At 35.3% G+C, this 24,220-nt stretch overlaps 1 protein-coding gene across 18 annotated transcripts in view; it reads right to left on the bottom strand.

Annotated features, from left to right (window-relative positions):
• RBFOX1 (RNA binding fox-1 homolog 1) overlaps nucleotides 1-24,220 on the bottom strand; it is a 1,334,594-nt gene that overhangs the window by 485,758 nt on the left and 824,616 nt on the right. The gene's annotated exons all lie outside the window — the stretch shown is intronic.

The following is a 24,220-nucleotide window of genomic DNA, read 5'->3' as shown; positions in this document are numbered from 1 at the left end:
TTTCTGATTCATTTTAATGCCATTATGGGTTTGAAATTCATCTTTTGGTCAGTTTGAGAGGATGAAGATATCTGATGTTTTGTTAGTGTGCATAAACAAGTTAAAAGTAGATTTCCATTAGCACATACAGAGAGCTGACACTTTATTATTATTATTGTTCCAGATACTTCAGATAACTCCATATAGATATAATGATTTACTGAATGGTATCAAGAACAAATTGTCAAGCATGCTCACAAATTCTCCCTTCTGAAAGTCAAGGAAACTGACTGCTGGGCTGTCATTGTTCTCACTTGCATATGGTAATGTCAACAGCAAAGAGCTATTTGAGAAACAAAAAACCCTATTATCCCTCCAGTAGCATCTTTTTTTCAGTTGATTTGTGTAGCTGTGCAAGTAACCTTAAATTAATCATAAAAGATAGTGGGTTGAGTTAATGCAGCTGCTCTTTAGCTCAGACATAACTATAAGTTAAGATATAGGCAAACCAAGTACCACCCATTCGAACCGCTGTCCCTGCTCTGGTGGGATGGGGGAGAGAATCAGAAAAATAAAGTGAGAAAACTCATGCAATGAGATAGAGACACTTTGGTAGGGAAAGCAAAGGCCGCGCACACAAGCAAAGCAAAACAGGGATTCATTCCCCACTCCCCACAGCAGGCAGGGGTTCAGCCGTCCCCGGGAAAGCCGGGCTCCATCGCACGTAATGGTGACTTGGGAAGGGAACCGCCATCACTGCAAACATCCCCCCTTCCTCCTTCTTCCCCCAGCTGCATATGCTGAGCATGACGCCATATGGTATGGAGCATCCCTTTGGCCAGTGGGAGCTGGCTGTGCCCCCTCCCAACTTCTTGTGCCGCCACACCCCCCACACCACACACCCCCACCCCCCCACCTCCCCGGCTGCTTGCTGGTAGGGCCTGAGGAGCTGAAAAGTCCTTGACTTAGCACAGATATTACTTAGCAACAACTAAAACCATCGGTATGTTAATAACATTTATTGTCACACCACATCCAAAACATAGCACTGCACCAGCCACTAAGAAGAAAATTAACTGTATCCCAGCTGAAACCAGGACTTCAGAAGCAGTAGTTAAGAAGCATGAAGGGGTCTGCACTGCAGCTGCTGGGCTGACCATGCCAAGTGCAGCTGGGAGAGCGATGCAGAGCAGGGCTGCAGAGCTTGGCTGGGGTGGCACCTCGCATGGCATGTGGGGAGCCACGTGGGAACACATCCAGCTAACCCCCCCCCCCCAACGGGAGAGGAACTAGTACTCCAAGGAAATGTTTGTGACCCTGAACTGTGGGGATGGGGTGTGGGGGTGGGGGTGTTTAATCAGAAATTTGATTCCAGATCCTTTCTAAAGACTGAAAAAATTGATTATATAAATACAGTTATACCTGATGCCAGAAACAGAACCTTGGTATCCAAAAAGAGTATTCAAGCTCTTAAGGAAGAAACACATTAAAGCCCAAAGAGCCCAAAGGCCAGGACCAGTCTCGGCAGTGGTGTGTGAATTTAAAAAAAGAAATCATCTTCCTAGATCCAAAAATCTTGATGTAGCTTACATTCAGGCAAGAGAAAGATTTTTTTCCTCCACCTCTGAGGCACATCAAAGCAAAAAATGAGTTTTGCCTGTGGAAAGTGTTTTGGAATAAAAACTATTTCAGGACAAAACCAAACCCTGCTACAGGGTTCTACTCCAAACCACTGTTACGTGAGATAACAGAAGCGTTTTGGAATCACATCATCATCTCCCTTACCAGGTGAATGAGTAGACAGGGCTGTTAGTCTGTAGTGAAAATGAAGATACTGAATATGTGCTCTCATTTTAATGAGCTGTTAATTCATATCTCCTAGTCAGGGCCTTTTATTACAGACTGTAAATCTCAGACAGACAAGGAGTCGTGAGATTTTGAAATTGCCTTGTAAATTAGTTACTGGTAATGAAATCATTTAGTTTTTGAAGGGATGGGATTGTGAGGGCTTTCCACGTTGAAATAATTATTGAGTATTACTGAAGCAAATAATTAAAATGTGCTATATAAAAATTCCCATAATAATATTCACACAATTTCCTTTTTTTTTCTTTTAAATTTCTCCATTATGAGACTTATTATTGATATGTGAAGGTAAAAAATATGACTGTCAGAGCCAATGTCACATTCATTGTTTCAATTTTTATAAAAGATGTAGTAAATGACGTATATGATTCAAGAGTGATTCACCTTCACCACATAATCTACCAAGAGTCTTATATTTCTGGGATTTTTAAAATATGTCCAGATAAAAGGATATTTTAAACACCTTATGATAGTCATAGATTGCAAATTAAACTTTGAGGTGGTGAAGTTATGAAAATGCAAAGTCGTGTTGGATGCTTTATCAATGACATCTCAAATTAGACTTCAGGTTCCAAATATTACCAATAATACCAGTGCTGATGAAGGGGGACTATAAACATACAGTTTAATGTGGAGAAAAAAACAGCCCTTCAGGTAATATATCCTCATTCAGGTCTCTTTACTGCTGTTTGGAAACAAAAGAGGTAGAGAGGAGTGCTTTGGATTAGACTATCACTTATAAGTGATCCACCTGTCATTATCCTGACCCATGAGCTTTTTTATCATATTTTGTCCCCCTGTTCTGTTGAGGACAGGAAGCGAGAGAGCAGATGGGTGGGGGTCTGGCAGCCAGCAAAGGTCAACCCATAATCAACTGAAATTTAAGAATTCCATAATTCCATAGTAAATCAAATCCATTGCGCTTATTCAATTGTCTTATATGTGAATATTGATTTTGCATAAAATAGGAAAGTCATAAAACTAACAATGATAAAAGTAATATGCAGATCTTAACTTCAAATGATCTGGAAAAGATCATGTAGAAAAAATGCCAATAAGTTCAATATCTTTGATAAGCATTTCAGTTTGATCTTTCATTCCTAAAGCGCTTACTTTTTAAGTGAAGGAAAGAGAGAAAAAAAATCAGCATTGAAAGAATCTAATTTTAGACTATTTTGCTCCAAAACTCTGGGGAAAAAATACCTTTTCTGTCTGTACACAAATCCACTTCTGCACTGTAAAAGCATAATGAAAGTAGCTAACTTAACACAAAAAAAAACCCCTCTCATCCTGTGAAATCTCTAACAAAAATAATCCTCCCCCCTAATATTTGAAGATAGCTGTTTGAGTACATAATAATACTCTAGTGAATTTCTGACATTGAAGTATGGCCAGGATTTCCCCATCTGTTAGCGTGAGATAAGTTCTGATTTGATGTGATAAGAGGTTTTCTCATGTTCATAAAACAGAGGTTACTACTGTGTTCCCAGCTCAAAACATAATTTCTAGATGTGAATTACTAGGAATATTATTTACCTGTTTTCAGAGCCTCTGAGCTAGAAGTTGACTTCTATATATGGAAATAATACGATAAACAAATATGGACTAACTACCACAAATACATTATTTTTATCAATTAGAAAACCATTTCTTAATGATAGTAAGTAATATGTAATTCTAGTTAAGGAACATTAAAATTGGTTTTTCTCATTTCATCCATTTATTTTTGCAGAAATCTTTAAATGATGCTTTATGGTGAGTCTCTGTTACAGAGTGTTTTACTCAACTCATGACTATTCAAATTTAATCTGATTTCCCACCTGGTTAATTCCCTGAAGGAATCAAGATGTAAGAACTCAGGGATCTGACCAACCGCAGATCTGCGTCTACTGACATCTTAACACATTCCTTTTTTACCTTACACTTCCCCCATTTACTCTGATAAAAGAAAGAATAAATTCAAAGAATACTCTTGTTAGATTTTTAATACAACCCCCATGAACTAAAAATTCTTAAGTGATGATTGCTCCTACCCATATGTACAAATCGTGGTTTAAAAGTGCTAAACTGTATTATAAGATTATAAAGATTTCTACAAATAAGGTCTACTGCAAATAGAACCTATCTGTCTGGGTAGGTTCTTCTCAGCAGTACCAAAGGAACTTGATCTTCAATAACATAATCAAAATGTTCAAGTACTTTTACTATGAAGCTGAAAAATTTATTTACTAACATATTTATGTTATGTTCTTACTTCATTTTAAAATACTATGTATGTAAATATAATCTATCATAACTTATTTTTATGGACTGTAAATTCCAAGACTCTCTTAAATTATACATACTCATCCTTATTATACTGGTTATTATCACACTTTTCAAAAGCAGAATGTGTGTTTTCTCAGAGAAGATATTCAAATCTAGAGTTTTACATTAGTAAAATTAAACTTATGCTCTTATAATCGTGTATTATATACCCAACCTGTAGAAACTGTACATGTAAAACATGCGAAGTAGCACAACTGGTCTATGCTTAAGGATTAGACAATCCAAAAAGAGAATAAATAGGTTTAATGGCATAGTTTTTTGTAAATTATTTCAGACCAAGACCAAAAAGGCATGACTCCAACAAAAACATAAAGGTCTGCTGAAGAGCATTTGACACCTTTGCTCTATAGTCAGAACACAATCAGAGAAATGAAGCTGTTCTTATGACAAAGGTGACTTTTAACCTTATCACAGCCTACAAATGCAAGCTTAGCATTTACTTTATTTCTCTTCAAATAACAGCTTTGTCAATAGCATAAGCATCCAGCATCCAATAACACAGTGAAGGGAACTGTCAGGTGTGATTTCATCATTGTTTGGATAAGCCTAGGAAGACTGCAGTCTCTTAACAGAAATCAATAGGTAGCTAATGAGCACTTCAAGGCATGAAAGGCTTGAGCCAGGTAAAGAAACCCAAGGAAAGTAATTCAGCAGTTAAGTAAAACCCTGAAACACATGCTTAAGTCTTATTTATCTTATGGGAATATCAATACAGGTTTAAAGCTGCGTGATTTTCTGCATAAGCATGCCTAAATATAATTTTAAACTCTGAAGTACAAGCCACTGACTGTGCTTAGCTTAGGAAGTGTTTGAAGTAGGTTACCTTATTTGAAATTGGAAAATCCTGCTGAAGTTCAGGCCACCTCCAAATATTAGAGGAAACTGACAGAAACTAAAGGATCCTCTTACTAAACATGAATTTATAATTACCATTCATATTTAAAAAATATTTCACACTAGGTCATACCGTACCTTGGTTCAACTCTAACAAGAACAATACCCCTAGTATTGTGGGGTACCTTATTTGTTTCCCCTCAAAGATGTCTTTGTCAAAAGTGTTGCCAAGTTTAAAGTTGTTTGGTTTTTTTTAACGTTGAGCTCAATCTCAATCTGGGATTTGAAAGTCAAATTGGATTCTTCTCCTTTTTGGCCATTACTGATTGTAGCAAATATTTTTTTTCTTAACCTGGATTTGATTCCTGATGTAACCTCATTTCTTCAACTAAACTCTCAGATAAACTAATACAGAGTTATTTCCATTAACTTAAGGCTTGCTTTTATGCAATTAACTAGACCACAAAAATTTTCCTTAAACCAGATAAAATAAAAGTCTAGCAATACGAACAATTAAGTGTTAAACTAAGCTTTAAGGAAAAATGTTGGATTACCTGCTTTTGATATTTTCAAATAAAAGTGTGATGCCCTTCTGGAATACTTGTGTTACACAAGCTTAGATTATCACAGCATACATAGCAGTAACAAAACCAAGCAAGAACTTGTTTTATGTTAAATTATATGTGTATAAAAATAACACAATTTATTTTGGATAAACTTTCGGTCTAACCAAGTCCCTTCTTTAGAGATTATTCCCTTTTTGTTTCCCCATTTACAAAACAGGCAGGCAGGCATGTTTCTTGAAACACAAAGGGAAAGTGTTTCTTTGTTCTCTAAGTCATTTTCTGCCCTGCCAACACTTAAACCGGGAATTTTCTTACACTTTTTTTTTCTGTGGCCCTTAATCTTTTGTCTGTGTAATTACCCTTGCAGAGTTCCCTCATCTTTTCGTTGTTGTTTGTTTGTTTTTTCTTCCTATTACTATTCAACATTCTTTAATAAGTCTTAAAGTCTATCCATCCCCAGATTCTAAGATTGTTGTTTGGCAGTACTGTACCTACCGTAAAGGTTTCCTTGCACGAGGTCAGCATCACAGTTACCACCAGATGGGTAACACAGATTTTGAATAAACCTGTTCTGTTCAGATTTGTTCAAAGTAACTTTTAATTAATGGGCTATATACCAACTCAGGCATTGTATATCCATACCAGTTATCTTTTATGCATTGTCATGTAGTTCTCTACCCAAAGTGAGCATAAAGCTGATATAAGAGCATCAACCAGCATGAATCAATATCAAGCTTCCTAGTTAACTTGGTAAAAACATAATTGTTTCATTGTGCCTCATTCATGTCAAAACCACAGTCATCCAGCTATGTACAATATTGCTGATCAGGAACTTACATCACAAGAGGGTCACCAGACCACTGTCCTTTGTAAACAATTTTTCACCCCATTTGATAGCACAGAGAAATATAAGTCTGAATATGCATATGTACGTGATGAAGAAAGGCAAAATAATAAAACCAAAACCTGTAAAAGATAATAATGGAATAAGAAAGAAGAGTTCTGTATAATCACTATTCAGAAGAGAAATGCACTGTAAACTTGATACCAAAATCAAGAGGTATTGCTATGACTGCTTTCTCTAGAATATCTCTGGTTTTCCCGGCATTGTTCTGGATAACCACAAGTTGGCTGAAGTAACTGGCACAGTAAGTACAACAGGCAATGAAAACCTGCTCATATAATAACTTAGGAACAAATTTTCCAGCCACACTAATACTTAAACTGTTATAAACAAATGATCTCAAAGAAGCACAGGATAACCTCAGTGGCATGAGTTTACACATTTTCATCTTACACACCAACTATTTGGACACTTATTTTCTCACAGTTCACACTATCAGAGGCATGCTTTCTTCTACAACTACTTACTTTTTGCTTACATTTGTGCAGAAGACCATCTCCCACTCAGAACTAAGAAAAGGAAGTGGCCATGTCCCAGCTTTCAACCACTGGGAAGCAATGATTATTGTGAAATAAGAGGAAACTGCAAAATACGCCAAGGAAATTGTAATGGCTTAAAATTTCTTAGGCTTTACCAGGAAGTCTGTCATCATTTGCTATTCATTTATCATAATGAGCACTAATCTTATCTATCAGCTATATTGTGTAAACAACAAATGCTGCAGGAAAACAAAGGCTTACAAATTGCACTCCATGCTCCTTTACTTTTAAAGGTCTACTAAAATGTATACTTCATTTGATAAGGTTAATGGGAGGAAAATATTTACCCTGGTTTAGTTTGTTAGGTTCCAGAGAGGTATCAAGGAGAGTCTTTGGACTTAAGACCTTTCCTTCCGAGTTCTCTTCATTAGACTGTACTTTGGCATATCAAGATCTATGACGTGACTACTTGTACCAGGGACTTGAGTTCTATTAACATCTGATGGGTGATGTAGCCAGCTAGTTAGCAGCTGAGCCACGCTGCAGAAGTCTGTCAGCCTGAATGTCAATTACACAATGTCAGTAAGTAACACGAACAGCAACAGTCGTCATTTATGCTTGGCGACAGAGCTTCAACAGCTCAACAATAAACTGTATGGACCATTTATTCAATTATAAATATTTCAGAAAAGGACTGGGTTTTAAAGAAATGAGAGACAAAGGAGGTTTAAGATTGGGAGTCAGCTAGAATGCCCGTGCTATGTAAGTCTACCCAATAACTGTGTTTTCTGAGTGTATATTGAATAACAATTCAATTTCTTAGTGCCAGTCCTCAACCACAGAAACTCCTCAGTGTTTCTTTTTTTCAAAGACTCCATCTCTAGAATTGTCACTGTCTCTTCCCTTTTAATTTGCAAGTAAAATTAGGAAAGACGAACTATTAAGCAAAGCAATGAAAGGAAATATGGCCAAAAATTACAACTTTACAGCTTGTGATTATCTGTTAAATAATGAAAGAAAAGTATTACCTATGAGAAAATTGGATGCAGCACTTGGGTAGGGGTTTCACTCTTACAAGACTTTACAAATGGGGATCAAACGAATCTGAATATTATTATATTGTTAAAATGTATTCACCTTCAATACAACTACTTATTTACATTTCTTTGTAGCCAAAATACAAAGTAGCATTTCTCAAAATATTAAGGAAGTTGTATCAAAATATCTGTTCTGTTAAATAATTTTTACCTTTTTAAAAGTTCTAAACTACTGAAGTCTTCAAAGACAATGCAAGTTATTCATATGAAGCATTTTTGGAATCTGAAATTTAATATTCAAAATTACACTGAACTCTTTCGATGGTCTGTTCAGAGAAAGCGACGGTTCCCTTAAACAAAGCTAGAGGTCAAGTACATAGAGAAGGCACTGTGAATTTATATTAAGCGAATTTTAGATTTGAGTCTTCAACTGATTTGGGTAAAAAAAGTGATTCCCTAATTTACAGGAAAACTGTATCAAAACTTGAAATTAATCTCAGCTCTTCTGAGATCAGCATCTGAATCCCATGATCTCATTTCCTTTTCCCTCCTGCTGCTTTACTTTAGGATCTTTTCCCTGCAGTGATGCTTTGGGATGCTTTTTCATTTTTTTAAGACTATAATAAAATGCCAAGAATTTAAACCTTATTTATATATATATTTTGACATTCATATCCAATGCAGGTACTGAACACACACTGTTATGTATCAACCTCTGATCTCCAATATTTACAAAGAAAACCATGATTATTGCTCAGATGTAGAGTTCACAATTAAGTTATTTATGACTTTCCTCAAAAACACTATACCAATAGCAAACAGTAATTTATGCGGGTAGTAAATACTTACCTTGTTAAATGTGTACCATTAACCTTTATCTTGATGATTCACAGAGACTTATTAGCAAACCAATCTGCTAGCTTAGACTTATTAGAAAGTTAGCAATCCACTCTGATAACTGGGAAGGTACTGTCAGGGTGAGACGCAAATGATCTGATAGCTACCCACCCCCCAAAATCCTCCAAAACAAACAAAAGAATGCCCCTAAAACATACACGGCCAAAATTAATAAAAAAGGACAGTAAAGTCAGTTTTATATGGGTAATTCTTTCCATAGTCAGTAGAATACTGTAAGTGTAGAAAACTAGAAAACTCTTCCTTATTGATATTTATACATTTTTAAAAATAGGTATTAGGACAGAGGGATAAAAAAAGTAGAAAATATAGATATTCAAACATTCTTAAATTCAGAATGCATATAGGCATTAAAGTCCTGTTCTTCAAGCAATTAATATGACACTTTAGACATATATACAACCAATTTTTAAGTTATTAAATAAAGCAACAGACTTATATGTTTTATTCCAGGAGTATTGCCAAATATTATCATTAAGATTTATCAACACAAAAATCTCACATCTTATGCTTCAAGAATGTGCTGATGGAAAAAACAAAAAAACAAAAAATTCCTCTGTGAGCAAAAGAACTTCTAATTGCTTCACAGGCAAATGCTTCTGTATCTCAAAAAAAAAAACCAAAAAAAAAACAAAAAAAAAACCAACAAAATAGGTGTTCACACATTTACAAAATGCTTGTAATAGTATAACTTTTTGGTATTTAATTATTCTACCAATAAAGACTTACGAGTGCCTAATACTCAGAATGTACACTTTTCATACACTACAAGGACAAATGAAAAAGGAATGGAAACATCTGTAAGAAAAAATTGTCAAAAACATTTGTTCACCAACAAGATAAGATCTTATAAGGTAAATTCCATAACTTCAGAGATTAACAATATCTAACACCTCAGATTTTGACCAATGAAATGGCAGTCTAGCCATGGACCTGTTCAGCCTAAGCATCCATCAATAGCACAAGCAAGGCAACTGTATTTGTCTATACACTGAGGCTTCAGCTTTCCACTAGGGTGAAAGTGGCCATCCCTAAATCATGCTCCTAAAGCAATTTTTTGAAACACAACAATTAAAGTACTTTCTGTTTCCTCAGTTGTTAGGCAACTCCTGCTTCTAGTGCCATGTCATTGTCCTTGTTTTCAGGTACACTTAATTTCTCCAAATCAGAAAACATTTGTTTCCCAGTTTATGTCTTTCATCTAGCAAAAATAAAATTAAACAGTTTTAGGCTTTTGCTCTTTCTTTTGCCTTTCATATTTGAATGTGAGCATCTCCTGAAGCTGAATTGCCTTTCTCATTTGCCCAAATCCTATTGCCAAATTACCTATTCTAAAATAACTCACATGATCAACAGACAGGACAAATTTAAGACACCTTTTGCCAGTATCAATTTGCTTTCAAGTCAAAATTGGTTTCAGTCCAAGGAAATGCAGATGGATGATTTTTGGCAGGCATAAATTACAAGAACAACAAAACATAAAGCAAATCTTGATGGTCAGTAAGGTCACTTTTTGTGGGTAATGTGGTTCTTCACAAATAATGTTTGCAAATTATTGGCAGAAGGATGTTTTTAGAGAAGATTTTATTTGTATTTACAATATATTTGATACCTAGTGCATTTCCATTCTAGGCTTTTAGAGGTCACTTCATTTGTGGAAAGACAGAACTCTTGGTGTTATTAATGGCAAATGGGGTAAAAAAGAACAAAACAAGTACCTAAAATACAAGTTTGACAAACTGCAAATTTCTCATTTGGAGTAATGTTAAATCTAGGTAAGTATATTAGAGTGTAGCAACACTGGCAACCTTGAGATCCATCATATGTCTCAACAACAGGCCGATACATTTCTTACAGAAGGTAGTTCCCCTTTCTCAATGGTAACATTACAGCTACATTTACAACATAAAAGAAATGCTAACATGTCAAACTTGCATCACGTAGGAATTCATTCACATGTTCAATTTTAATTATGACATATCAACTCCTATATTCACATGTACATGTATATACATACATATTTCTACACTGGCATAAGTTAGTGTCAGTACATGCATGTTACCTGTTATATTAATGTTACAGCACACTGGCCTGTTATCCATGACTGGTCTTGTATAACTTGATCTATGCAAGTATGATCAGTTTAGAAAACAAATCAATCAAAGTTCATTATTGAAAAAGTTGGTGAGCAACTATGAAGTTTTCAATAAATTATATTACTGTATATGTGGTAGATATCATAATCTGTACAGGCTATGCACATTCTTAAGGGATAAAAATAACATATGCAACTGTTTGCACACATTCATACATGTATTTCCTCGTAACTGTATTCTCATCCTTAACTTTATACTGAACTCAATACAGCCACTAAATGTACAGGAAAATTATCTTTTAAAATATTAGAAAATTGAAAATTCTTGTCTTCAAGGCAGTTTTGGGCAATGGCTTCTGTATGTAGTGAATAGAACAGAAGAAATACTGGGGGGAGGAGTTAAAGGTTCTTTTAGACATCAAAATAAATTAAATATTTTCATTTTAATATTTTTGTTGTTAAAGAGAAATTTTTCAACAGTAGGGGAAGCAGATTCCGAGACATTTTAAAATCAAATTCCTTTAATAGTAGATTTAATTTGACTTTAAAAATATACTCAACAAGTAGCCTGTTAAAATTTATACTGAAAAGTATAAATAAAATACTAAATAAAAGTCAGCACTAACTTCCACAAATAAAAGATACTGTAATTAAGCAATTACAGTTATAAATAATCACTTCATACCTGTAATGCAATCAATTAATAAAAATACTCCTAATTTGGGAACAGGAGGTGGAGCATAAGGAGAGCAAATTCACAAAATACACTCACAAAAACCTCTGATACTTTAAACCACGTGAATTTGGTAGGAGACAAAGCAATACAAAACCTCAGTGAAAGGTTTTGCCATGTCTCTGTAAAAAAACCTTTTCTCCCACGTTAACTGTCTCATGGTAGTCTCCTAACTTCACTTGAATCAAAAACGGGGAAGGAGAAATAGTATCCCAACAGTTAAAGTAAAGTAAGCATATCAAAATACATGCAATGGGCTTATTAGTTCAGTTTTGACAGGTTGCTAAACGGTAACTCAGAGCGAAGAGCTGAAAACATTCCACAATTAATTACCTCGATATGCATTGCCTGAGCTAAAGCCTGCAAAAGAACTGCTGACAGTACAAAATTCGCATTCCAGTGCTCCTCCCGCCTCTCCCAATTTACAGGAGAATAGGAAATCATGAACAATTGATACACTCTGTTAGCTCCTATCATGGAGGGTGAGCTCACATGTAGCCTTAGGGGTATCTTACACAGTTTAATGCTGAAAATAAAAGGTAATGTTCTTGGCAAAGAGCTGGGGGGATTAAATTTGGAAGGCTTGAAGCAGCTTTGAATTGTAGTCAATAAAAAAGAACCAAATAGTAATTTTGTAATTTAACTGTGCTGGTTATGCCCAATGACTCAGACACTTGTGAAATAAACCGTGTAAATAGAAAAATGGCTTAACTCTTTCTGCAGTTGCAGTGTATTTTCTCCCTTCTTTTTCCTCCCTTCCTTCCTACCCTCCTTCACTCCTTCCTTCTCTCCTTCCTTCCTTCCTTGTTTCTTGGTTTAATACTACTATATGGTTACCTTCTCCAGCTTACTCTCTTGGGAAAACTCATCATTCAAAGAGAAACTGTCTTTTTGAAATACCCTTTTTAAAATTTGTTCTGTGCTATGGACAACGATGACTACGCCAACAGAGCTTGTAAAGATAAATGCCTGGCAAATGTTCCAAGCAAATAAAACAAGTGGCTCAGTATTATATGCTGGTCCTATTGCAAACACTACAGTCAAGGTGACTCCACTTCTGAACAGTGTCTCACCTGCAGTATGACCTAAGGTGACATACTTAGACCTACATCAAATAAAAAACAAGTAAAATTTTGCATAATGAGATGCTCACCTTCACTTGTCTCTGGTCAGCTTTACAGAAATGAAGTGGACAATGACCCCTACCAAATCCTCCAATTCTTTGGCAACCCTGCCGGCAAACTACACAGCTCTTGCACTCCAGATAGAACGACATGGAAGATAAACAGGTTAAGCAACTGCCTATTCTGAAGTCCAAAAGCACTTTGTGTCTGCAGGTGCTGGTATGGACAAAAGACAGGTAGGAAAAGAGACCACTGAGCCCAGGTAGCATGGCTATTTCATCACTGAATGGAGCATATATTCCAATATCCTGCAATAATAATAATAATAATAATAATAATAATAATAATAATATAAGACCTTGTCAAGATGCAAGTCAGCTCCACTATCTGATTACACGATTAATTTGCCTGCCACTACTTAAATGTAACATTTCTACAATTAAAAAAGGAATTACTTTGGTATCTATAATAAAACTAAACAAGATATACATTATTAACCACTTCTGTAATTGTAATAATTTTTATGACTTCTTAAATTACTGAACCATGAAATTTATTCAAAATAATCCAAGCAATTCCAAGTAGGGGTAAAACTAAATATTTTTTTTTTCAAAAATGTACCCTTATAATAACCTCACAGTAGTAAATTATTCACATTATGATTGTACTGATTTAATAAGATCATAACCACATTCAGCCTCATTTAGAAAATTACCGAGCACTACAAAAACTAGGTTATTCTCCGCTGTTTCAGTGGTTGCACTGACTTCATGTTCACACTTTAGATTTTAGGAAGTTTATTAGAAGTTTGATTTGAGTGGAAAATTAATTAACAACTATTTCAAGAGAGAAGGAAACTTAACAAAACTAACCCCATTAAAAACCCATAAAAATCCAGGTAATTTCATATTTTTTTTCTGGAAAATTATATAAAATCAGAACTTATCTGGATTTTTTTTTTCCCTCCTAATTATTGGCTTTAGAGGAAACATGAGTTAAATTAAATCTGTAAATCCCACCTGACCTATCTCAAATGCTTGCTGTTGTTAGTATCTACTGAGAATCTATTTTTACATTTCAAATCACTACATCCTTTGCTTAAGAAGAGATATTTTAAGAGACTGAGTTTTTTCTATGCTACACAAAAATACACATGCAAACAACTCCTCCTCCTTCTCTTCTGGCCCTGGCATCCACAGAGATAGCAGAATAACAGAACCAGGCAAGCAGGGCTTTGTTTTAGAAAATAGAAAATGTGTTTGAATCTCCACATGTTGACAAATAAATTAATGCTGGGTGATTACTCCTATGAGTTTGTTATTACATACAAGTAAGACCCAGAACAGTGGCTTCCTCCTGGGGTTGGCTTTTTAAAGCAAAGCTCCCATAACTGCCCTGCTGCAGATGGCACATGGCCAGCAGGTCTGCTGGGCGGCCAGCCCTGCGCCTTGGAGCCAGGACTGAACGTCCCGTTGGAGCTCTGCAGAAAATGCACACACTGCCCAAGGTGCTGCCTGGTCACAGGCAGGTTTTTATTACAGAACTGCAGCACCTAATTTAATCTTTGATCCACCTTAGGCCATCACATCTTTCTTTTTGCATGAGGCTACAAGGTGGGGCCCCATGCTTTCATTATTTTGAAAAATGGAAGTAAGGTTCATTTGGAAATGATGATTGTGATGCCTCATTTAAAACAATGCATTAATATAAAGCTTGTTCTCAAGATACAGGTTTTGAAAAGTGTTTTTAAAAAACCCTGGTTTTGTGTTCCTAAAGGTGGTCACATTGAAAACTGATAGATCTCTAAATATTTTATTAAATAATCACTTCAATGTCCAGGAAAAAAAAAAAAAAAGAAAAAAAAAAAGGGAAAAAAAGCCAAAAAAAAGGCACCAAAAGCACAGTTTCACTGTGCTTGGAAGGGGGAAAAAAAGTGACTGTAGTTTTAAATGGAAAATAATTGATACTTTCGTAGGAAATTTCCCCACATTTTGATTATACAAAACACAATGAACAAACACTAATAAAGATCAGCATTACCATGGGTGGGTGGGAGGAATTATCTTTGAATAAAACAATAGTTAGAATAGATAATGTCACAACTGGGGATCTGGCTAACATAGCTCCATTTACATGTAATTGTGAGCGCCAGTAAACAGTTTCCTTGACATTGAGCTACTGGATAACACAAACTGAGATATTTTAAAGAACAAGTGTAAGAGATAATAGTGGATCTCCATGAAGACAAAAGGCCTTCTTTTTATATTGGTATACATTTTACTGGAACAAATGCAATACTAATGTCTATAAGGAGAAAGTCTACTGTAGGAAACAAAGTATTGTAAATGAAAATGTTTAAGTGCTTTGATTCAAAATAAAAAAGAACTTTCAAAGAGGAGGGGGGGGGTGTCTCTGATCCAAAAATAATGTGTATTTCTGTAATGCATGTGTATGTTGTTATATATGTAATGTGTATGCTGTTAAGAAACAACATCATCTTGTAGATGGCACTGACCGCTCATTCAGACCATAGGTATATTAAGTATTTAAAATCCTCTTTATAACAATTGAATAAAATATATTTATTCAAGTGAGTAAACACAGTTGATTACATCCAAGCATAAAATCTTGAAACATCTGTTTTGGAACGAAACAGGTAAGATTAATAATTTCCAGAAATTTCAGTAGGTGCATCCTCAAATCCTCATTAAAAAAATTAAATTCAAGCAATCATGAAGAAAAAAAAAGTCCATTATTATCAGTGATCTCAGTGTAGAGATAAATAGTATGATTTACCCATTCTAAATAACTGTTGTCCATTAGAAAGAAAAATCTTGTGCTGTTTAGGATAGGACTTTGATAATTCTAGGAGGGTACCCTCAATGGGAAATTGGCATTTTTGGTGCTGTAATCTAAGACTTTATTATCTTCAGTATTATTCTGTTGCATTTAAAAATAAAATTATTTATTTACTTGGTTGCTAGAAATCATTGCTTTGGTGTTCTTTTTGTTTGGTTTGGGTTTTGGGTTTTTTGGTTTATTTTTTAAGATTTGCCATCATTTTCTTTTGTCTTAATTTATTAGTTTTGAAGATATTAACAACATTCTACAGTTTTGGTTGTGCTTCCCCCGCCTCCCCAGCCTGTTATGAGAATTTTCCTTGCTTCAAGTGGAAAATAGGCATTTGAACATGATCGTCTTAATCTACTCCATTCATTTTAAATTTTTTGCCCCTTTCACTGAACCGCCTGACCCTCTAGCTCCCTTCAGTTTTGAACTAGCAGCAAATGTCATTACCTTTCAATAAATTCTTTCTCCCATAGGTCACTTCTATTTGAAATGAACAAAATCTGTCCCTGGTATAAATTCTTGTCATATTCAGCTATCTCTGAATCAAAGACAGACATAAGAAAGAAATATATCACGTTCCACTCTATATACCAAGAAATTCAGATAAAATAAGGAAAAAGAAAATAAGGGTAATATGCAAGGGAAATGAACTGTAATATGGGAGAACTGTGGTGCAAAGGAAAGAAGCATGGTGTAATATGAAAGGAAGAAGTAGCAGATTATAAGAGACAGGGAATTGTTCAGGATGATGTGGAAATTTTTAACGACCTTTGCCCTTATGAATCATTTATGGAAGAACCAGTTGAGACTCCATGGACTGACAACGAGCAAATAAAATTCAATGGATGGTAATGTTTTCAGAGACCAAGGATAGTAAGGCTGCCTTCACTATGTAGTTTGCTAACATAATTAGCTTGTTTGTTTTTGGAAGAGATCCTTGCAATTTTTTTCATTTTTGTTGGCTGGCATACAGGGCCTCTGGAGTATACTTACATCAAATGTTCTATTACCATTTTGACAAAGCACTTCCCAGCATCATTTTAGAGGCCCCTCATGAAATGTCAAAGATAGGTTTTACTGGGAATAAAAAAGTAAAGTGAACAAAAAAAGTCACTTGGCTAACCTTAGTATAGCTATATTTTTATGCAGCATTCTAAATATTATTTGCTATTAAAGCATTTCCTTGCACATTTTTTCATATCCCTACTCACTACAAATGTTAGCTTGAATTTAGTTCCACTTATGCAATGGCAATCACACATGGGAGCTAAGGTTTAAGAGGACAACCCTACAGAACTATACAGTAGGTTAAATCAAACATTACTGCATGAAAATCATCAGAGTAATTTGTATTTTCTGATTGAATGGTAGTCTTCCCCAGGTTATAACTCAGGTCAGCAACATAAACCATTCTGGTGTGGCTTAACCCACTTTTAAGCCAAACTGTTCTGATGTGGTGTTACCCACTTTTTAAGCCATTTTTTGCCAAAGACAATCCTCACTCATACCACGGTATCACTACCAGGGTTGGTGCTGGCATAGATATTTTAGTTAAGAGACTGCAATCTGGCAGGGGTTCTTTTCGTTCCTATTCCTAAACAATACAGGTTATAAACGGAAATTAGATGCAACCAAACCCCTGAAAAAACTATCATCCCTACGCATTACCTTTACATAGGTTCTTTTTGTGAACAGAAGAAGAAGGGGTATTAGAGCTGAAAAGTATAAAAGATTCCAGACTGATGACTGCAGTAAATCTTGGAGAAACTGTTCATTTGTTTAAGAACTGATTCTATCACAGCAAAGATCTACACAATGTCCTCATATTTATGCACAAAAAGTTGTACAATTTGATGAGCACCAGATCTACCAAGCAAATCTTATAGGATGCAAGTACTCATATTTCTTTCGAGAAATCTTAAGACAGAAATAGTGAAGCCTTCCCTTGGGTACTACATGATGATTTAAACTTCTCTGTACCTAAATTACTTGAGCCATAAATAATATTTGCTTAGTCCTTAGAGGAGTGCTGCCTCATTAAGTAAGAGCATTATAATTACTATGATCAGTTGTTTAAAGAAGTGATCAAAGAATTACCAGCAATCAGCAAATCCTTCTAGACTGGAAGTAAAGAAAGACTTGCACAGTGACACTAGGAAATTACTGACAGTTTAAGAAAGAAAAATGTAGCACTTGATTCAACAACACAATATGTAGATCTGGCAACTGAGAATCTTATCTTCCATTTCTACAAAGGATATTGTCAGAATTGCTTTGAGGCAAGCTCATATTCTCTCATATTCTTCATCTTGGATGTCTTTTGCTAGAATCTACAGAACTTTATACCTCTCAAAGTCTCTCTCTCCCTTAAAAAAATGGTTGGGTAATAATTATTGCTTGTTCTGAGTGTATCTGTGGGCTGAAGGGTACAACCTATGGTCCTTACAACAGCCGTAATTGTTACTATTTCTGTTTTATACTATATTATAAACAATGTTACTAGTTCTATATTAGTTCAGGTAGAGGCTGAGAAGGTTCATTCATAATATATATACACACTTCTAAGTAAATATCCCTCAAAACAATTTATTTCTGAAATCAACCTCTCACTGCAACTATAAGTCATAATTTGCTGTTACCACAAATTAATGGTACTGCTCTCTTGCTCCCACATTAGCCTATAGTTTTTCCCCTTCCTTCAAATTAACTTTTTGACATTATCTCTTGTGAACAAGAACATTTTTTTCCTCTTGCCTGAGAAAGCAGTCTTATTTTTATTTCATATTGCATAAATACATGAAATTAAGGCTAGCACTACTGTACACTGAAGAAAACAACGACCCTTGGATGTTCAGTAGCAAAGTATGCACATTCTTCCCTTCTGCCTCTAGTGCCATGCACCATCCTTTTCCAGCTGATAACTCTATACAATGCAAATTGAAGTTTTAATTAGGATTGAAAATGCTACATTTTGCTGACTGAAGCCTCCAATCTGTTAAAGGCAAATGAATCTAAAGGATTTTTTTTAACATCTTGACAGGTCCAGTTTCAAAGAAACTGCTCAGTACAAAACGGGTTTCAAGGGGGAAAAAAGATTCTTAATTAGATACACAACAGAGAAAGTATTTCATTTGGAATTTTTTTTTTTTTCATAATTTTTATTTGCCAGCAATATGCAATGTTAAGAGCCATTTATCATACATCCTAAGAAGTCCTATACCAAACTGACTTCTACTGAGTATCAGCAATTTTCCTGCTTTTTTTTCAGTCATATTATGATTGGTTTGTCCTCTGCCGTTCTCCAGAATATATGTGAACTAATACTAAGACTATTGCTTTGGCATAATTTGATATCAAATTTTACTACAGCTTAGTCATTTCCTTAGTTACATAAAATTAAAATAAAATAAAAGAACAATAAGGAGGATACATTTTTTAACTGCCAATAACATAAAATTCTTCTCCAGAAGAGTTTTGCTTTTTGGGGGTTTATGTTCACAAATTAAATGAAAGAAAAAAAACACCACCAAAAATCACACACACACACCAACCCCACCCCCCCCAAAAAAAAAAAAAAACAACAAGGACAGCTTTTGTGAGAAATGTATCCATCTTTACTAATAAATTCTCATATGTAAAAATGTAGTCAGGAAGTAAAAAATGTTAGCAATCAATTTGGTTCCAGCGTTAGCAATATATGTCAAAGGGAGTCTATTTAACCCTGCTTCAGAAAAATGCATTTTACTCTGGTGCTTTTAAGAAGAGTGTGTAACATGAGTAGACTGATTCTATCTGTGATTAATGGCACAGGTGTGCTGAATAACCTCCCTGTAATTTGTTTTTAATGTATGATATATGTGTTTCTGTCTTTTGTAAACTTTTGCATCACAAATTAAAGTATTTTCCTAGCCAAACATCAGGGAGTTTAAGCTACCACCAAGAGCAGGAAAAAAAGGAAGAAAACTCCCATACAGCCCCTTGCAATAAAGTCTGAAATGTTTAATACAGTTTCTCAAAATCAGATTACTTACATAAATCACTTGATATAAAATGTACCTACCTCTAAATCCATGACTAATCTAAGGCTTTAATGTAGCTTCAAGGTAATCGAGCAATTGTCCCAAACACAGCAGAGAATCCACAGAAACGTGGTTTTCTACACCTCACTCAGCTGGCAGGACCAAGATACACATAGAAAATTGTCTGTTTAGGTATGTATAAGCATAACACAAAAGCTGAGCCCTTTGACACTCAGAAGCAATACATCTGCAACATCCTTTCTCTTATTAAGGGCTTCTAAGTAGGAAGAGTACAGGGTATTTTATATCTAAATGCCATATTTAAAGAGAAAACAACAACCACAATAACAAAGGAAATAAAAATACAGCAACATTAGTACGCTACACTAAATGCACATTGTGTCTAAAACCAAAGTATACATTACATCTTTGATAGAGAGATTAAGTATGTGAAGGTAAAAAAAAAAACAAACAAATGCATGCAACATACCAGCAAACTAAGCTGAAATTAAACAAGAACCAATTCTGTAAAAACACAGACAAAAGCTAATTGAAATAGTTACAGGGGTGCAGAGAAGATAAATCCAATATTGTCAAAATACCACAAGGTCTGGCATTTCAGTATTCTCAGACAGCCTTTTTTGCTTGATTAAAACTTCACTTAGTCTTTCTGTCCGTATTAAAAGGAAGTTATTTGTGCTCAAAGCTGTTCAATAGGCAGCAGCAGTGCCTTACACTTCAGCCTGATTATCAAGGCTGACAATGTCTCCATGCTGAAGTGTTTCAGAAGTGCAGTTTCAGACACTGTGCAGTGACTGAGTCAATGGGGTTAATGGTGGCAATGAATATAATCACTTTCTGGCAGAAAAGGATATGTTTAAAACACCTGAGTTAGTCTCCCATCTGTGTTCTTTTCTTCTGAAAAAGATACCAGTAAGAGTCTCAAAGAGATGCCAACAAATCAATGTCTGTGAAGAACATGCTCTGCCTGTCCCACCCCTTGCTCCCTACCTTTTCTAAGGTAGATCATTTATTATGAGAAAACGGCCTATTCTGGGAATAGCAAAGGCTTCAGTGCCAGACAGTTTTCATCTTTCCCCTTAAGACTATTCACCTCAAATTATTTTCATTCACCTAAACTTTTTTTCTTTTTTTTTTTTTTTTTTTTTATTTTTTTCCTAGGCCTCTTGAATACTCAAAATTCAAAACAGAGTCAGTGACATTTTCAGGACTTCTGGAAAGCAGGTCATCATTTCTAGTGTTCACAGTGGATTTTGGGAGCAGAGTGTTAGAGCTCCAGATGAGGAAGCTGTGATTTTTAATCTGCAACATAAAGCTCAGACTATCTTCAAGTGTGGTAGGCTACTGTTTCTAAAATCTAGGATTCAATCATCTTAAAGAAGGAACACTGTAGAAACAGACCCGTAATCTTCAGCTGATATACTGAACACTTTTCATTACAAACACAAAATTGAAAGTCCTGTAATTTCTGTGCTGCACCTTTATCTGCTTTTAAAAAATAAATATACCATTCTACAGCTGCTGACAAAGCCATATGAACACTGCCCCATTCCGTCACCAAATATTTACCTGCATATTCCTTCAATCATGGGTGTAAACACATCTTATGGTACTAGTCTGAAGCCCTCACACTTAGAAAGAAGTGTGATGAATTATACAAGCCAGTATACAAATTTTAAAAAGCAGGGCAATACTCACCCGAAGGCAGGAGTTGCTAATCATTTGAACCTTAGCAATCAAATCAGCAATACATTCAGAATCTTGCCTCCATCTGACCTTGGGCTCTCAGTTTTACTGTAATAATTCTGAACTTCCACGCATAAACCATTTCTCAATAATTCATTGTATCCCATCCCAAAAGCCTGGACTCATACTCTTCTAACTTGCTTTCCAGTAAATTCCATGGCATAACACCTCCCCCCCCCCCCCCAACCAAAATAAATATAGTCCACTGCTTGCTACATCAGTTGCTGTGGAGTATCAAGTTGAGGGCTGCAAACCTTTTCTCCCAGTTAAAAATTGTCCTTGTATTAAGACAGTAGGAGATTTCTGAGGCTCCAGGATTAAAGCAGAGGTTAACAACGCCAGCTGTCCTAAGCATGAAGGCAAATCATAGCTGTTTAGGAACTGGGAGACAAAGATGGGGAACAAACCACCACAAATGAAACCATAGCTTCTTGCAATAGCTAAATTGATTGGTTTAGTTGTCTGCTCCAATAAAAGTAAACAATACTTGAAATAAAGTCCTGTAGACACTTCCCCCCTGCCACTCTAAAAAGACTAAACCTATTAACTGCAACAAAATATTACACTACCCACACAATATCCTGCTTCTAAAGAGTGTGAACAGTCTTGCAATAGCTACAAGTTTCTTAGCTTATATATTAGATTACAGTAACTGATGGGAATAAAAACTTCAGAAAGTTTGAGGGGCATCTTTGTTACTTTCTGGGGGAGAATGAGCTGAATGAAAGAAAATATCTGTTGTCAGTAACTGTAATCTTTGGAGAAGAATCCAGCTAAGCTTCCTAAGCAAAATTCAGTTTGAAAAGGTGGGAATGTTACCTCTTGTTCCCTGGAGGGAAGTAATAAAACACCAGTCTGATTCAGAGGAGGGAGGAAGAAGGAAGGAAAATGCATTTTCTAAATTTTGACCAGCAAATATAAACTACATTAAACCATACCAGAACTACAAAAACCACGTCTGATAAAAAACAGGGTTAAGGAACCAGACGCTTTAAAGTTCTGCTTCACACAATGACCCTAGATTTTGCTTTCAGATGGAAAACTGAGACCTGTGTAGAAATGAACAGCAAATGCACCTATTCAGTGTGTCTCCCACAGTAAAACAGGACAGAAATTCTGAAGGAAGGCCACAGAGACAGAACCATCTGCTCTCTTTCATACGGCATACTCCTTGAGTATAACGGGATTACTGAGCACAAAAGACAGCAGGTATAATTCACCATATGATGTGTGACAAATATGCCATCCTTCTTAGACCCACAGACCTGTTCAGTATGTCTCCTTACACTATAGTATGATCCATCATTAGTCCCATTGAAATGAATAGGAAACAGTTTGTCAGTTAAGAAACTGCAAATGGGAACAAGCAAATTCAAATTTAGTCCCATGTTATTCCCTATTTTTAAGCCACTGTGTGCCTCAGTCCACAAGTTATATACAGTAGCATCTCTTAACCTGCTCATCAAGTAAAACATGCCGTTTAACAGTTACATGGAGAATAATAATAAAGCTAAAAAGTTGTAAATTTTTGCTTGTCTTTAGACAGAGCCTTATGCAAATAATTGTCATTTTATAAATTTTATTACTGCCATACAGTTTTGCTTACTGATCAGACAAAATACCCACTAATGTTTTGATAAGTAACAGATGTTTCATTTTTAATAGTTACTGAGAAATCAAATTGTGGTTGAAAGGTCTAGTAGGTTAAAATTCCAGTAATATTAATTTAAATAGGGGGTGCTGAATGAACAACATCAAAGAGAATTTGATTATCAAAGTAGCGAATTACAAAATAAGGCCCAATAGATTTGTACAAAATATTTCTGTGCCGTAATGACTGAAGTTGTTGTTCTGTTTGCTACATTACAGCTTTATGCCCAAATCTCACTAGACCTGGATATTTAAATGTATTTTAACCAGACTTATTCATAGTTGAAAAAAAGAATTTTTAAATGAACTCTATTGTTCCCTCTGAAAATACGTTGAACACATTAATACTACACAGTGGTGTGTAGGTTTGTGAATGCCACGTAAATAACGTTGCTCTAAATGTCACCTGTTATTCAAACTTGAATGAGAAAAGGAAGGAAAACAATACATTATATATGCAACCTATGTGCTAGCCAAAATAGCTCTTAATAAAAACTTTACATGGTAAGGCACCCTATTTATGATACTCTAATGCAACCTTCTGCATGCCACAGACCACAGAATTCCTCTAGTAATTCCAGCATTGAAAAGAGTACTTTCCTACTAAGTAAGTTAACATTGTCAACCCCAATAAAACGTGCCTGAAATTAGAGCATCTTTTTGCTTCATTTACTTTTTCATTTCGTGTACAGGCATTGCTGATGGTCTCAGTACAGCTTGTGAAGTAAGTCTAATTAAGATCCTTTCAGTCCTACAGTGAACTGACTAGAAAATGGAATAAAATTACTGCAGTGTTTTAAGGTTTCAATACTGGAGGATTAGTCAGGCAAAAGTAGCATTAGAAAAATAGAGACTTCGGGCTTCACCTTTTCACATTAAAAAAGTAGACAATAAACCAGAATCTGGCTTTTAATTTTTCCGTGTTTACTCATTGGAATTTCTCAGTGCATCTTACAAGATGTCTTACTGACAGCGACTGCTGATACTACAAAAGAGGAAATGATAAAAGTCACATTGATATCCAATAGTAAAAGCTGGAAATTAAGAATGTTACAAGCCAGGGCTCAAACCACA

This window comes from Falco punctatus (assembly GCF_963210335.1).
Source record: "Falco punctatus genome assembly, chromosome: 4".
In the NCBI taxonomy this organism is placed as follows: Eukaryota; Metazoa; Chordata; class Aves; order Falconiformes; family Falconidae; genus Falco; species Falco punctatus.
This window is presented reverse-complemented; position numbering and strand designations above follow the sequence as displayed.